Source organism: Talpa occidentalis, unplaced genomic scaffold, assembly GCF_014898055.3.
Source record: "Talpa occidentalis isolate TD23 unplaced genomic scaffold, MPIMG_talOcc4v2.1 talOcc4.2, whole genome shotgun sequence".
Classification (NCBI taxonomy): Eukaryota; Metazoa; Chordata; class Mammalia; order Eulipotyphla; family Talpidae; genus Talpa; species Talpa occidentalis.
The window spans coordinates 122,344,799-122,358,132 of NW_023602073.1; the positions used below are offsets into that span (position 1 = coordinate 122,344,799).

The window sequence follows — 13,334 nt, forward strand, 5'->3', positions numbered from 1 at the left end:
AAGAGTAATTATACTATATAACTAATCTAAAGATATTATATATAAATGTTACATATTATTTGCATTGCATTTCAGTATTTAAGGAAGTTTAAAATTATGGTTTTGAACTTCAAAACCCTTTTTTTGCCATTAAAAATGGAGATGTGTGCAGAAGATAAAGCTAGTATGAAAATGTTATTAAAGTACTATTTTTAGATTGCCACATGTACTGGAATCACTTGATTAGACAGATTCTAAGTCCCTGCAGTCCTTTTCTATATGTTCCTTCTGCTATTGCTTATCATTTTAGGATTAAATTCAACTGATCATTTCCCTCTTAAAGCTAGTAAAGTAGAAGCTAACACTAACATCAGGACTTAGGGATTTTATGAATCTCATTTTCATTTTTTGCTTTTGATAATGGTGCAAGTAATCAAGAGTTAGCAGGAATTTGAGCTGAGATATTGAAAGGCAGCCATGCAAAGAGCCAGTGAAGAGACTCCTGCAGAGAAATCAACTAGTAATTCTAGCCAGAAAACCCTGGATTTGATATTTTCAGGATAGGGATCTATTAAAGTTTGAAATTATTTCATCTCACTTTGAAAATTATGTGTCTGTCTACATATGTCTTTTGCCAAATTTACTTTCGCATTGTATCTAAATTCTGCAACTCCTTCCTGATGACTTAGCATCACATAAATGAAATTTGAATTTTCAGAAAATTTTTTAAAATTAATAACTGTAACTCCAACTTGAAGTGGTAAAAGTATATTTGAAATCTGTTTATAAGCATAAATGCAATGCACAGATTGAATATGCTGAATCACATACTAATGTATATATAAAGTAAAAATATTCCCTAAATTAATATGTTACATTCTTAACAGTTGGAAGGAATTTTGGGGAATGACCAAATGTCTAAAGATATTTTAGCTAAAGTTTGTTTTTTTCCCTGTAGATGGCAAATTTGTCCACAAGTACTCATTTGCCTTATGGCAGCTTCAGGTCCTGCATCAATTACTCGGTACACTTTTTTTTTTCCATCCCAATGAAGAACAGTGAGAAAATGAGGCCTTTCCCCTTTCTGTTGCCTTTTTAGTTTATTCATCGCTGCTGTTCAGTTCAAGCTGAATAAAGCCAGTAGGAATTTCCTAGTGTTATTTAGTCATTTTACTTTAACACTTTGTTTAGAAGTATACATTATATTTGTTTGGAAAGCCAAAACTCCATTACCAGTTAGCCCGGCTCTAAGGCTCTAGTTTGAGTGAGTGGTACTGCAGCATTATATACTGGGGAAATATTATATGAATTGAAGTAACAAAAAAACATGTATTTGTTACTGTACTCCCTCAACCTAACATTAAATGGCCTGCGGTGTAAGGAGTTTACTTAATGTTCTGACAACTTCCACAATTTTAACAAATGTAAATAAGCAGTGAAGGAAAAATATATATGCTGATTTCCTTTCCACGTAATAACTAAAAATTTGGGATTTAAGAGGAATTGCTCTTAAATAACTGAAAGGAAAGGATCATGGCATTAGTTTATCTTGTGTATAGCAGAGAATCTACTTGCTATGAGATTCAAGTTCCATAAAATTTATGTCAGTTTAAATCATATTTTATGACTAGCTTTAAATACAAGTAATTTCAGGTTTTTAAGCATAAGTCTTTAAAACTTTATATTTTTTAATTGTGATTTTTTTTTTGGTTTGGACCCTAAGATTATTATTATTGTTTTTTTTTTTGCCATTTGTATCTGACAAAAATGTTTATTTCTATCATCTACCAGTTTCATGAGTTAGACTTTATACAAACAGCCAGTAAACTAGCAAAAAATTTTCCACACTGCAACAATGCTAAAGCAAAGTTACATTTTCCAAAGTGATATATTCATTATCCAATTTGTTTCTTTTTTTAATATGAATTTTTTTTATTTTTTACATCATTGTTCATGTTTAAACAATATTTGCTTCCCCCACCCCCTCAGGTGTAGTCCCCATCGAGTTTCCTTCACCAATGCACCCGTGCACCATCACCTCAGTTCCCTGTGCTCCTCTCCCTCCCTCCCTCTGATTCCTCTCCCTCCTCCTCCCCTGCAGGATGTCTCTGATTTAGATCCTAAGATTATATTTTCTGCATGAAACATTTCTATGCCTATAATAGAAATTCCCAAAGATATTACTCAATGAGTTAATGTTTGCTTTATGCTCTCAGTTTTTATTCTCATAAATAATCCTTTAAAATTTATAAATAGGGCCTCCCCGGTGGCACAGCGGTTGAGCACTGGGTTGCGAAGCTGCCCGCGGCCTCTGCAGCGCTGGTTCAATCCCCGGGTGCTCCCTGGCCACCGGAGGAGGGTCCCGCATGGCGCGCAGACCTCTCCTGCCACCCGCTGCTCCCCTCAGCAGTGTACTTCAGTCCTTCTGCCTGCTCTGCTCCCCCCTCTGGCTCTGGTGAATTCTCTCACCCTCCCGCGCTTCTGACTGTACCCAGTGCTTATATAAATAAATAAATAAATCTTTTAAAAAAATTTATAAATAAGGAATATGACAGGAATTTATAAAAAAAGAATAATTCCACTATACCTCCAGGTGAAAAAACGATCATACACCTTCATTTGAATGCTTTTAAATAATGATAATCCATCGTGTTTAAAATATTGTTGTGAACAAAGTATATTTTTGTCTCATCACATCCTTAGATATGATGAGTTCCAATGTGCAATCTAGATATAAATTGTTAAATGTATTTTGATAAAATTTTGAGGTGCTACACAGCAATAATAAAATGATGGTATGTAAATTTGTTATCTCATTTATTTCAAAGGAAAGCGACAGAAACAGGTAATTACTGCCATTTCAAGAGGTAGAAACAGTTTCAGAGAGGTTAAATAAGTGACCAAAAAGAAGACAGAGGAAAGTGAGTTGTATGTTCATTCATAATTTTATTGTAAATTTGAAATTAGAGGAATTTACTTGGTATGATATTTCCCTTCAAGTAATTATTTATTTCCTTCAATCCTGTAATAGAATGCTTTGGGCTAGTGTGCATTAACTCAAGGATGATTAATTTGCCCCTGTTCACATAAAATTAGCACAAAGACCATGTCTTTGAGCTCTTATATTTGAGTAGTAGCTATGCAGCCTATGGCTGCTGAAGAAAGAACTTGGGGTATTAATGTAAGATCTTATAGATAATCCTGCAGTTCACTAGCACTTCATATTACCATTACAGAAGTACAAATAGTGCCCATTCAGAAAATAAAATAGCTTCCCCTTGTCCACTGATTACCCATTTTTACCTTTCCACATTGCTTGAAACTGCCAAATTTGGAGCAGTGGTTATGACTGCTGCTGGTTTTTTTGTTTGTTTTTTTTTTTTTTTGGTGTGCCAATGTCTAGACCTTAGTTGTTAGAAGAGTCTGATTATTTGATGACAAATACTTTTTAAGTTATAAATTAGACTGCAGCTGATGTCCCATTTTTATGACAAATAATTTTAATACATTTTTTTACTATCCTGAATGTTTATTTATCCTGAATGTTTAAATGTATATGACTACATATAACAAGCCATTAAAAAAAAATCAATGGATTGTCCTAATTTTAATATAAACTAGAAATAAGTAAAAATGTTATAAAAAATACTATTTCCTAACATGCAGATACTCAAGTACCATGATATTAAAAGACAAAGAAGCAGGAAGCAGTCCGATTTTTGCACCTATTATAATTTGGATTTGCATTTAAGTGAAACTTAAATATTATCAATGACTGTCTTTTATTTCTGAGATTTTTAAATGAGGACAAAAAGTAGGTATGTATGTGTATGCATATGCATGCATATTTGTAGTTATATTGCTAGAATATTCAAAATACTTTGAAAGCATGCAAACACATTTTGGCTTTATATGTAAAATGGAGTTAGGTCCCAAATATAGTCATTCTGTCCTCAATTTACTAAGTAATTATATAAATAAAAATTTGTTTATTAAGACCATGAAAACATTATTTCATGTTTATATGTACAATACAGTTTCAGTCTATATCTAGATATTTAAAAACACATTTTTACTTATACAAGTAGCTAATGCATTAAAACATTTTATGAATAGAATCATATTTTATACTATGTAGAATGCCTCAAGCATTGCAAAGCACTATAAATGACAGCATTAGTCACCTTTATGACAACCAAACATCGCCCTGCCAAAAAATTGGAAGCATCTCCAAAGGGCTAAAACTTGTGTTATAACTGAGGACTCCTGAAAGGGATGATGTCCAGCAAACTGTGTAGAAAGGAGAATCAGTAAAAAGCTGCCCATTTTCCATGTGGATACTGACAGTGCCAATTCTGCTAAAAGATTTTAAAGCATTTTTAGATGACTCATTTATTTTCATTTTCATTTCAAGTTTTAAACATTGCTTTTTCCTTCTGCAGCAAACTCAGTTTTCACAATAGGGTGCAGATTTTGCTGATGGCAGTAGTAGGGAGACAGATCATAAAGAAAAAGCATACGTCCAATGGCTACTCAGTGTATTTCCTTACCTTAATAGCTTCTCCAACACAATTTATTCTCTTCTCCCCAAAATTGTTCTTCTTGTAGTTTCCTTATCACAGTAAATAGCAGCTCCAACCTCCTAGTTGCTCAAGTCAAGAATTTTTTTTTTTTAATTATCATTGTTTTACATCCTTGTTAATGTTCTGACAGAATAGGATTTCCCCTCAGGTGTAGTCACCATAGTACTCCCACCCCCAAAGTACCTATAGTCCTCCGCCCCACCGCTCCCCCCACTGGATGCCTCAGCTCTATGGTCAGCTCTCAAGGGTTGTTTTTAACATTTGTCTTTGTCTCACCCTTTGTTTGGTTTCTTTAAATTCCACATGTAAGTGTATCATTGCAGACTGTGTCTCTCACACCCATAGCCCTTCAGTCATTTAGTTGTGTACTTTGTAAGATTGAAATCAGTTCAGACTTGACAATACCTCTGCACCCCACTGTCACTAATCTGGCACAGGACATCATCAACCTTCTTTCTCTATGATTTTGTAATGGCTTCCTCACTGGTTTTTACTTTTCATGGTGTTCTTAACTCAACAGCCAATATGAAGCTATTAAATATAAGGCATCTTGCATCGCTCCAGCTCCAAACCTTCCATGGTGCTCATCTCATGCAGAACAAAAGCTAATCCTTATAATGACCATCTGACCTCTCACATTCACTACACCTCTACACCATTCCTCCTCTAACTCGTCTTCTTCCTTTCCTTTGCTTCATCACACAGCCCTCTTTGCTCACTAGGCATGTTCCCTTCTCAGGATCTCCCTACTAGCTCTTCCCCAGATATCTACATGTCCAGCCTTCTCACTTCATGTCTTTGAGCAAAATGCAGCTTCTCAGTAACCACTTCCCCTACCTCATTTGGTGCTATGTCTCTTATGTGCTTTATTTTTTTTCTCTGCAGCACCGTATTACTTACTACTATTTAAAATAGTGGGTATATTTTATATTATAATCATGAAAGCAGGGATTTTGATCTGTTTTGATCCTGGAGGCATCTCTAGCATTGAGACAGGCATCTCTAGCATTGAGATAGTCACTGTGGAGCACTAAACAAATAATTGTTGAATGAGTAAATGCCATTTTTCTTTCTTACTTATGCAGACATTTACTAAGGATCCATTATGTGCTCTATAATACAACGTCCTTTTCCTTATGAAACTCACAGAAGTGGAGACATGGTCATTTACACTGATTATGATAAAATACTCTTCACTTCAGTGAGATTTTGCATAGAGTATTACAAGATGGTTCATAGTAAAAGAACATCTCATTCATCTTGGGAAATCCAGAGAGAGCTAGGTGTTAAGGATTATTGGATTGATGTTGACATGATGGAAGATATTTAAGAGTGGGAGTATTACAATGACATGTAAAGGGCACAGCACCAGGAAATGTGCCTTATGTGTGGGAGCCACAAGCACTCTGTGGTTCCCTTAGAGTAAGGAAGTGGTGAAAGGTGGAGCTGCAGAAGCAAACAGAAGACTGAGCTTTGTGTGCATTGTTAAGAAACTTGGATTTTATCTTCCAAGTTGAAAGTTGTAAGCAGGGCGATAGTGGTATTAGATTTATATTTTAAGTTAGTTACTCTTCGTTATATGAAGCTAGTTTTAGGCATCTAGAAGGAAATATGAGCTAAGCCATGATCAAAAAACTGGAGAAGAGGAGTTGGATAAATATATTGGGGCTAAAACAGTCTGACATTGATGATTATTTGTATGTGGGGAATAAGAAGATAACACCCAAGTATTCAGCTTGGGTGTCTAAATGGGTGGTTATACCATAAAACTGAGATAAGATAATGGAAATGAGCCTTATTTTATTTTGTTGTCATTGAGCTACAGGTTTGTGGAATGATGTTTGTTTTTTTCTTATTTGTCTTTGAAATGACTATAAGGGAGGCAGGTGTTGATGAACAGTAAACAGTCGCTATGTGAGTCTGAAACTTAGGAGCCAGATCCACTGTAAAAGGTAAGAAATGAGATTCAGTGGAGGAAGTTGAAGTTATTTGAGTGTGGAGGAGGTCACCCAAACAGTATGTGCACAGTGGTGAGTCACAGATAGGATTAAGGAATAGGTGGAGAAATAGGACCTAAGAGAGATAAGAGAAGCACCTGGAAAAAAAGGAGTCAGTGAAGTAAGACTCTACCAAAAGTCAGTAGGAGGTGCTGATCAACTGATTAAATGACACTGGGAGATATAATACAATAAGATAAGAATTAAAATTTTACTGGAGTTGGCAATTAAAGGTTCCTGGGTAGTACTCATTTGTTATTTTAATAACTATTGATTGAGAACATGCATTGACCTGTGCAACTCCCTTTAATAAAATAATAAACAAGATGCACGTGATCTAGGCCCTTGTAAATCTTATCAACTGGAAGAGCAGTTTTGAGTGGAAGGATACAAAAAGTTAAAAAGTTTTTAAATGTGGAATAAGAAATGCTGCCACATGCTAGTGCAGGTGGCTTCTCCTTTCATGGGTACATTGCCTTGAATATGCTGTGCTGGGAATGCTCTTCCTAACTCTTCTTTTAACTGGTGAATGGCTATTTATCCTTCATTTCTTAGACTGAATATTACTTCTTTAGAGAAGCCTCTTCTGAACCTTAGACTAGATTGGGCTCCTCTCTTAGGTGCTCCTTCACTTCTGTCCAAAATTTTCCTTCATAGAATCAGTCAATTTATTAATGTACAATTTATTAATATCTGTCTACATGTTAGACTACAAGCTCCCAAGGGCAGGAGCCATGTCAGATTTTACCAATGAACTAAGAAATATTTGTTGAGTGAATGAATGAATGAATGAATGAATGAATGTCTTCTGGTGAAAGACCGCTGATCTGGGTGTTTCAGTAAAGCAGTGTGGCAGTCAGCTAAGGGGAAATTGAGGGGTGCCTTAAGAAAAGCAGTGAGACTAGAGTATTCATTTAAGAAGCTTGATAAAAATGCAAACTTAAGGGCAATTATTGGCTAGAAGTCATGTGGCATAAAAGAAAGGATTTATTAGGATAAACAGATACCTGGGCCATTGACAGGCTCCATGGTATGCAATTACAGAGGGAGAGGGTAAAGATGAATGTAGAGAGAAAAACTGGCATCTGAAGATTTCTATGAACATGGAACATGGGCCCAGGGAAATATGGTAAAGAAGAAAGGGAGACGTTTACATGCTTTGTAAAATTCTCATTGATTTTTTTCCTTATCAAGAGAAAGATGACCACTATATTTATTATGTTATTTAATGGCTAGCTCCTCAGGGATTTTATTACCTTGTTTTTTGGGAAGATATTCTTGAAACTAACTAACTTCCTATTCTAAATGGAACTGATTGCTTTCCAGTTTTTCCTCTGAGATTTCTTATACCATTTTTGCATATGCTCACATTGTCGTTTCACATTTGGTTAAAGAAGTGCTTTATTAAGTCATGGCCCCAGGAAAGATGCAGAGAAGTCATAGCATCTCTAGAACTATGATATTTTGCCCCCATATTTATTTTATAGTTGTGCAGCATTCTATATTCATAATATTTTTATCATAGCTTTAAAGGCTTTACATATAATCTCACTTTTGAAAAATCATTGTTACAGAGAATTAGGATAGTGCATTAAGTAATGAACTGAGCATAACTCATGTAATATTTTTAAGCCTCCTTTGTAATCATTACTTCTAGTTAATTCTTCCAGATACCCAAAGCCATAAGAGTAAACACATACATAAAAAGGTATTTTTTAGCATAAATGAAAGTGAACTATTCTATGTAGAGTAAAATATTTGTTGGTGATAGTAATACATCAGTTAATTTGGTTATCATTTCTTGCTTAAAGAATAAAAGAGCTTTTATTTCTTGGTGAATTGAGATAAATATGTATGAACAGATGTGTACTGATTTAATTATAAAATGAGTTGGTTATTTGGCAGATCATTTATTGTTATTCATCCAATCTGATTAAGTGGAATGTGTGTGAAAGTTAAAAAAAACTATTCTAGTTCTATTTTTAGATGATTTGTTGGCATTTTATTTTTAATAATATAAACACCTCAAGGAGGGCAAAGGGGTGTGTGTGTGTGTGTGTGTGTGTGTGTATGCATATGTGTTATATATATTATATGTTTTGATTGTTCTCTTATTACAAGTACTGAATATCATAGACTCAAAATAGTCCATTTCTGTCCACTAAAATATGGACTTAATATCAAATTTATTAAATAACTACCTAGTATATTATGAACATTTCATAATATTACTTTTTTTGAGGTAACATTGGATTACAAAGCTGTATGTGGTCCAGAGACACATTATCATGACATTTAAGTGTGGAGAAGTATAAGCAAAAATAACTATTTATTCATATCATTAAATATCACCATCTTTATTATAGATTAGGAAATCCTATGCATGATAACAAATCCGATGCCATTTGTGTTTTATGAGTAGTCAGTTTAATCTAATGGATTAGGAATAATTTGCCTGTTGTAAGCTGGCTTTATCTCTCATGTATAAACAGAATCTTAATTTTAAATTAGAACAAGTTTGGGTGATTAGTTGTTTTTGTTTTTTTTTTTTTAAGCAAAGTTAAATAATAAGCATTTTGAAATGCTTATTATTAAAATAATATTATGTTGTTAAAAAATAAAAGCAACTTCATGGACAAAATAAAATGGGCTTTATGTGTGTTTAAAGGCCCTATATTTTATTAATAAAAATGCCATTGTCACATTGTCAGAGTGTGACCTTTAATGGTATCCTCATGGAACTCTTTGAACATATCAAATTTAGTATCCCCCGGGTGCTAAGAGTTCAAAATTACAACTTGCTCAGCAAATGTGAAAATAATATTTCTTGGTGTACATTAATTTGCACTTTTAAGTATTTTTTTTTGTTAATATCGAATTAAAATGTTCATATATAGTCAATTATAGTCACAATAATATTAAAGGAAGCACTGAGTACTTGACAGCTGGTGAATTATGAAACCACTTTTTCATAATTAAGTCACTGCCATTGTACATATAAAATATTCAAATTGATCTACAGGTCCTGCTTTGTGCAAGATTACGATGGAGTATTATCAGAGCTTAGAATTTTATCATTTCCTGTACAGAAATATTATTGAGCCAACAATATATTATTTGCCAGTTATGTTGAGAATATTATTTTAGAAATAGGAAAAGACCGCTAAAAGAGAACAGTTGTCACTATTTAAATGAAATAATAAAGGAGCCACATACAGATTTTACAATCCAGCAAAGCCATATTTTCAGCAGATATGAAATGACAGTGAAAAATGTTTGTGAAATTTTGAGGCAAATGAACTGTCAGTGACAAATTTAGCTTTTTAGACCAAGTTTCCTGTAAGAAAAAGTTTTGATGTTGTTTTGAAGGAAGACTGTGAATTGACCCGGAGAGCAGATCAAGCAAGCAGAAAGACTCAGATGTGCCTTGTGCAAGGAGAGCAGACATGTTTGTCTGGCTAGTACAAAGGTTGTGCTGTCAACAAAGAATACCCTTGATCCTCTGGTTTTATCTTTAAATTTATAATAAGAGGCTACTTAGAATAATAAAGAAACAGACATGAATCAAAATCCTGTCTCCATTCACTCAGGCAGATTGCTTTCTGAGCTCCAGTTATGAATAAGAATGCTAATCTCATGGTGTGGTTATGAGGCTTAAAGGTGCTAATCTATCTACAATACTTAGCACATATCGAGCTCTAAACAAATATTAGCCCTTTTGCCATTACAGGTCTAATACAACACTGTGCCATGTGACCAGGGAATTTAAGCCTCATTGTCACCATTTTAAGATTAAATACATTACACAGTCAAAAGTTGAATGTACATTGACGTCACCTTTATTTGGGGTACTCAGGGTTGTCTTTGAACATGTTTTCTGCTATTGCTCAGGTGGTTTAAGAAGGATCACAAATAGTTCAAGAGCCCAGTAGGGCCTTTGACCTGCCTCACTCCTTAGCACCATGTACTGTGCCAAATGGATACAGTCATGGGATCCTTGAGAAACTGTTACAACATAGAAGTTCTAAGCTAGAGGCTGATTTACCAAGAAGCTAAAGAGCTTAAGCCTCAGAGGCTCCTCAAGTTACATAATCTTCTTCATAAAACCTGATCTACTCTGACTGGACTGTCTAGTTAAGGAAAAAGATTTCAGTATAATTTTATTTGTTTTTTTTTTTTTAAGATTTATTTATTTATATAAGCACTGGGTACAGTCAGAAGCACAGGAGGGTGAGAGAATTCACCAGAGCCAGAGCAGGGAGCAGAGCAGGCAGAAGGACCGAAGTACACTGCTGAGGGGAGCAGCGGGCGGCAGGAGAGGTCTGCGCGCCATGCAGGACCCTCCTCCGGGGGCTGGGGAGCAGCCGGGGATCGAACTGGCGCTGCAGAGGCCGCGGGCAGCTTTGCAACCCAGCGCTCAACCGCTGCGCCACCAGGGAGGCCCTCAATATAATTTAAAAGAATAAGGTGGTCAATCCCAGCAAAAGGAAATTTTGCTTATATTGACCAAATAATGATTTGTTAGTAATCCTTGTTCACAGAGGCTCATATGCTTTGACCACAAAGTAGCCCCTGCTATCAAGGAAAGTTCTCTCTTGTCAAATGTCAGCCACAGAACTAACCATGTGAAGAAGTGAGAAAGGGGATTGCTGACAATTGTATTGTAGCATTGTATTGCTCATGTATTTAATCACTCACATTTTTTGATGGGTAGGAGAAAGGGATAGATTGGAATCAGTAGTGTATTGATCTGACTCAGAATGTGCCATGTAAGTTAGGCACTAAATATATATATATAGTGCCTGACATATATATAATATATAAATTTATATATATAATCACATTTTTATTTTCATATTAGTAATGTTTAACTTGAGGCTTGAGAGAAATCAGTTCTTTTTTACATAGCTAGCAGAGCCAGATTTCTAACACAGGTCGTCTTCTAGTCCAAATCCAGGTATTTCAACTTTCCTATTGTCCTCAAGCTTACCTGTCGAAAACCATCACCCATTAGGAGCCAGAGGACATTAACCTACAATATACCTAATGATTTTGATAGCTACTTAGTAAACTTTTCTTTCTAGTTTCATTCACTTATCATGTTAAGCACCTGCTGTGGGTCAGTCATTGTGTTGCCTATAATGCGCTGCCTTCTGCTTAGTCATTGCTTCCTCAATATTGTAAATACCAGGACATTCTCCAGATAGGTAGGTAGGAAGGTATGTAGATGTATGCTCAAATGAAAGTTTACAGCATTACTATGGTTATTATCTGTTTTTATTTTAATAGGGTCCTCAGATGTCCTTTTAAAATTCACATTGTTCCTTTAAAATTTGGTTATTTAATCACCAAAATGAAATACAATATATGATTTGAAGTTCAACTTCAAAATGTTTATATTCTCAAAACCTATAAATAAGGTTATATTTTAAAATGGGTAATTTATCTCTCAAACTTTGAAGTTATCTTTTCACATTAAAGATCTTTTCTTTTATCGGATGATTTTATTCCACTTCCATAAACATTGACCAATTTTTGAAAAATATAATTGCAATATTGCAAGAGCACAGGGAACCACACTGTGTATCAGGTGACGGACAGCATGATTTCAAATTAAATATGTAAATTTGTGGACTGTCACCAAGACTAAACTAAAAGTCAAGTGACCACTGGAGAGTTTAACATATGTTAATTGTGACGTTCCCCACTGCATAAATGCATTCACTGACACACTAGTCCAAGTCATTCCTAGAAACTTACAATAGTCAAGCGGTATTAGGGACATTTTAAATACATTTTAAAACAAATATGTGTGTGTGTGTGTGCCTGCAGATGAAACCAGTATTTAGAATGGGACATCATAGAAAAATTCATGTATGTCATATGTGTGTCAGATATCATGTATATCATATATATGATATATATATCATAAATTGATAAACAGTCTGGTGAATGCTCTGTAAGAGCATTTGGATAAACAGTAGATGAGAACTGACTTTAAGTAGTGAAATGGGAAAGCCTTTTAGTTGATCCTCTTTTAGTCACTAGAATTGAGCAGTGTAACCAAATCTTTTTTTTTAATGTAATAAATGTTATTTTTTTCCATGGGTGCTTACTGAAAGTGTGTACATCTTAAACTATGCCTCTGATTTATATGCAGTGTCCACAAGGATTCTGAGTCTCAAGTATCCAATTATGTATCAAAGAAAAACTTTTTGATTATAACATGGCCTTGGTACTTGATTGACTACCACATTAGGAATTTTTTTTAAAGATTTATTTATGCATACAAGAACTGGGCTATAGGTCAGAGGTGTGGAGGGTGAGAGGACCCACCAGAGACAGAGTGGGGAGCAGAACAGGCAGATTGAAGTACACTGCTGAGGGGAGCGGCAGGAGAAGTCTGCTGTGCCATGTGGGTTGCTCCTTGGCCGGCCGGGGATCGAACTTGTGCTGCAGTGGCTGCGGATATCTTCAAGGGTTGCATCTTAACCCCTTGTGCCACAAGGGAGGTCCCACATTAGAAATTTTATGAATGATTCAAAAATAAAGTCCTTGTTATTTTATGGGTGAAATTGTATTTAATGTAACTGCTGCAATAATAAAGAAAGGTGCTTAGTTGAACTGATGGCGTCTTATAAACAGTCCACTAAACATACTGCAAATGATACTAGATTTGGAAGCTAAAATGGTATGGAGAATACACTTACAGCTGCTATCATTTCCTCTACATTGAGATTTGTTGATGAAAAGTTTTACATAATCCTTGCTTTTA

At 34.9% G+C, this 13,334-nt stretch overlaps 1 protein-coding gene across 1 annotated transcript in view; it reads left to right on the plus strand.

Moving 5' to 3' along the window:
• Nucleotides 1–13,334, plus strand: part of RNF217 (ring finger protein 217) — a 120,915-nt gene that overhangs the window by 91,543 nt on the left and 16,038 nt on the right. The gene's annotated exons all lie outside the window — the stretch shown is intronic.